This window comes from Protopterus annectens, chromosome 16.part0, assembly GCF_019279795.1.
Source record: "Protopterus annectens isolate FY-2018-M chromosome 16.part0, PAN1.0, whole genome shotgun sequence".
In the NCBI taxonomy this organism is placed as follows: domain Eukaryota; kingdom Metazoa; phylum Chordata; order Ceratodontiformes; family Protopteridae; genus Protopterus; species Protopterus annectens.
The window spans coordinates 108,614,809-108,619,174 of record NC_056750.1 but is presented as its reverse complement, the minus strand read 5'-3'; positions in this window follow the sequence as shown (position 1 = coordinate 108,619,174).

Sequence of the window (4,366 nt, the reverse complement as noted above, 5' to 3'; positions counted from 1 at the left end):
ATATTCAAACAGCCATTAAAAAAAAACACCAAAAACTAGAACTCCTACACAAGCACAACCTCTACCTTACTCCCTCCACCAGAAAGACTTAGCCTCCTCCTACTTTCTCCCCTCTCTAATATATGGCACCACCCACCCCCTGCTCACCAACCTCCAACTAGGCTTACAATCCAAACTGGAATCCTGCTATAATAAAAACAGCAAATTCCACCAACTCCAAAAATTCATGCCATCATTACATCTCCCTCCAATCTCTACAATGACTAGAGCTACCCAACTATCTGAACTTTCTTAAACTCACCACTGCTCATAAACTCATGTTCAGGCCATCCAGCTGCCCCGCTCTCTCCACCTCCTTAACCCCCTACATTCCAAACTGCTCACTCCGATCAGAAAATCAAAACCTCCTACACATTCAAAAATCTTCCTGGCCCCCTGGACACCTTCTGCTATAATACTCCTTAGCCAAACCATGGAACCCCCCTTTAAAATACGCCAAACCACACCAACATCAAATCCCTCCTACACTCCCACCTATCCTCAAAATGGATATGCCCCTGCTCTTCTCCTACTTGAGCCCCTCCACTAGCATCCATGTCAGCAGTCCACTTTCTGCTCACTACCAACAACCTACCACTCTTTCGAAATTACTAAACTCTGCAAATACAACAGGACTGCTATCCTGCTCCCATATTCACTTTAAGAGATTTATATTTCTGAAATGTTGAACTCTCATTTCTGTAAATGTACTCCATAATTAGTCTGAATGTCGTTTTGAATGTATATTTACTTCTTAACATCAATAACTGTTTTCTGTCACTACAAGTACTCTGTAACAAATGCATTTCTTCCTCCATGCTTGCTTATACTCTGCTTAATACGCTTGTTTTCTGTTAATGTATTTCTGCTCCCAATTTATTTTGTAAATATAGAAATCCTTACTTCTGCTAATGTTTAGCAAGTTACAGACTGAATGTAGAATGCCTGTCAACTGCCACTATACCTACTCTGTATTGAAATGTATTTCTTTATATGTACATGATTGTACTCTCAGAATGACGTACATATTCTGCTTGATATTCACGTTTATTATTGTTTATGGAACTTTACATGCTTGTTTGTTTATTGCCTGTGGAGCTTTTCTCCCCAGGCCTCCACTGAAAACGGGCTCTTCTTGGCCCAGTGAACTTCAGCAGTCAAACTAAAATAAATAAATACATTTTATTTATTTTTTGTATAGTATACAACTTATGGTAAAATATTTCAAAAGGCGTTTGTTTCAGTCAGAACCACGTCCGATTTAATTGCTTAGATTATTATAAATAAAACCATCATTAAATAGTAAAGAATGATAATGTTTTGTGGGCACATGGAAGGCTTTTGATTCCATCAATGAGCAGGTACGTGACATAAGAAGGAACCCAGTCCTAGGTCAAGGACTGCTTACGAGACAGGTCTTCTAGGATGTCTGTTAGTTCTGCTACACCAGCCCTTCTCCAACAGTAGGGCAATGCTACAAGGATCAGCCCTCGTCTTTTTCATTAAGATCTCAGACTGTTAGTAATACAAGCAATGTCATCGTGATAACAGTTACAAATTAAGTGTAGTCTTTGTGCTTCCAACTTTGGGCAAGTTAATTAAACCAAAATCATGTTATATTATGTGATAGCTAAAGACCATCAAGTGCCTACGACATGAGCTCAATGACAGAGCTAAGCATGGGAAATCCCAGGCTTTCACATTTCTGAATGTATATCTAAAGCCACGTACACTGTGTCCAGGTTATCTGAATGTTTCAGCTCTAAGTAATAATAAATAGCAAGCTAGCAGTTTAAGGAAAGGTAACAGATGGAAGCAAGGATGGCAAATGGTCATGAAACACTTGTTCCACAGACAGCTATTTTATGATTGCTTAGCAGTCAGGTATCCAACTCTCCACTCATGTGCTCTGGCTCTACCCCCCCCCCCCAATACATACATCCTCTAATTATCAAGCACAGTTGGGAAGACAGTTCCAGCAAGCTGCATTAGGAATAAAACAGACCTTATCATATCGGCTATAAGCCAGTAGTATTGGATCTTCACAAACACAACCCCCATCTGCAGACTTTTTTGTTGTAAACCCAGCTAAGGATCTTGACATGTAAAATCAGTACTTGAGATATTCAGGCTATTTATATCTATATATTTTATTATTATTATTATAATAATTTGAGATAATGCTGTCTTGACAAATAACCCAGTAATAAGAAAGAATTTACCATGTCAGAGTGACTTGCAGTATCCTGCTAGTAACCTGGATTTGGCTAGTGGCCCAACAGCCAATAGGTCTGCTGTAGGAAGAGAGTAAAGCAGCCAAGAACAAAACCTTCTCTATAACGGGTATGGAGGTTAACACACGACAGATACAGTCACCATAATTTGGAGGTCATCGAGGTAGATGCAGGCACAAAGCTCTTGGACTTAGGCAGTTGTGCCAGCATTCACCTGCACTGCAGCATGGTGCTGGTACAAGTCCAGACCCCAAAGGGAAGCAGTACATATAAGGAAAATGCCAGAAAATGCACTCACTGGTCACATCCCAGAGTCTTGCCCAGTTAGCAGCACTGCACCATAATGTAGCTTTTAGTTACATTAGAACACCTGTGAGCTGGGATGGAATGAGAGACAATGGCGTGCTGACAAGCTAAGCGGTCAGCACACCTAGCCAAATGAAATTACCATAGTACAGTTCTTTAATGGCTAACCATAAGTAAATTAGTGAAGCAGTAGTTAAAAACATCACTGATCTGTTGACACAAAAGCAGTTGCTTTAAAATGTGCCACACACCATGCCTTGTGCATCAAATGCAGATCTACAGATTTATTCGCACTTGTACAATGAATAGTGAGACAAGGAATTTGCACAAACTGAAATTTACAAGTAATACTTAAATGGGTTCTGCCCACTGAAATTCCTGATACAGCTCAGTCCATTCGAATTCTTGAAATGTCATTTGAGTTTCATCTGTATTTGTGATGCACTGCAATTGTGTGGATGCTACTGGTAAATTCACTCATTAAGAACACTATATAATTTGTCCTCCTGGATGAGTGTATTCTCTGACATCATTAAACAGTACTTCCTTTAAGCTCACTGTGTTGTCTTGAATATACTGTGATCACATGTAAATAGCAAACGGAAATACAAAGGGATGGAGTTTCTGCAGTTGTCCTGTAACAGAACACAGGTCCTGTATTTTTAATACTATAGTTACTGAATATATTTATTATCAGTGATGACATGATTAGTACTTTCTGAACCTGCATCATTAAATCAGATGTCATACAATATTACATTTAATGAAATTATTATTTTTTTTTCAATAAATGCTTTAATGTCTTCAAAAGGTATTCTTAAACATTTACACATCAGTGCGTGGCTTCTTATTAGACATTTCATATCCTGTACTTTGTATTAACATTTGTAAATGACCACACATGGCCAGTATACTTAGATGGTCAACAATTAAATTATGTGCCATTTATATTTCCAAAGGAAAACCAGACTGCTCTATAGAACAAACAATCTTGAATATGCTGTTCATATCTGACAATATAATAAATATCTGCCATTTGATTGTTCTTTTAAATAATGGGGGTTCTCAGAGTTTAAATGCAGATGCCATCAAGACAGAACTTGATACACCTGTAGAGGTTAAACATATCCGAGATATGGAAGTACTGAATAAGTAGGAGAACAGTTCATATATGTGCCAGTCTCTACTGCACTTAATTGCACCATTCTTTGGCCTATCTTCCACGTGTCTCTGAAGCTTGGAGGTAGGAACAGCAAGTCCCTCTCTGCTATAATCCCATTTTTCAGACAATATGCTAATGCTGTTGCTTAAATCAGTTCGACATTGCTGTGAACACAGACACATTTGCTTACAATGCAAGGTTATTATGCACTTCACTGGAAGTGAGGCTACACAGGTGAAGAAGACAGCAGAAGTTACATCAGTACATAGTTCATTTATGGGTATTTTATAGTCGCTGTACTCCTTTAAACAGTTTTCAGACCCATACACGCAATAACTAAAGATCAGGAAGCTGTTTTAATTTAAAAAAAATGTGTTGGCTATTGTAAGGTATAACATTTATTATTTAGACGTGGATCCATTTCAGGTCCAGCACAGGAGCGATAGCAAGATACATTTCAGAAAAGAAACAGGTCTACATACACTTCATCAATTAGAAATACACTATGGCAGCAAAGAAGGTAAACAATTAAACACCTTAGTTTTTAAGTACAATAAAATATTAAGAGTACAGTTACAAGGATAAAAAATTAATCATTAGGAGTAGAGCTGACATTTATGCAAGT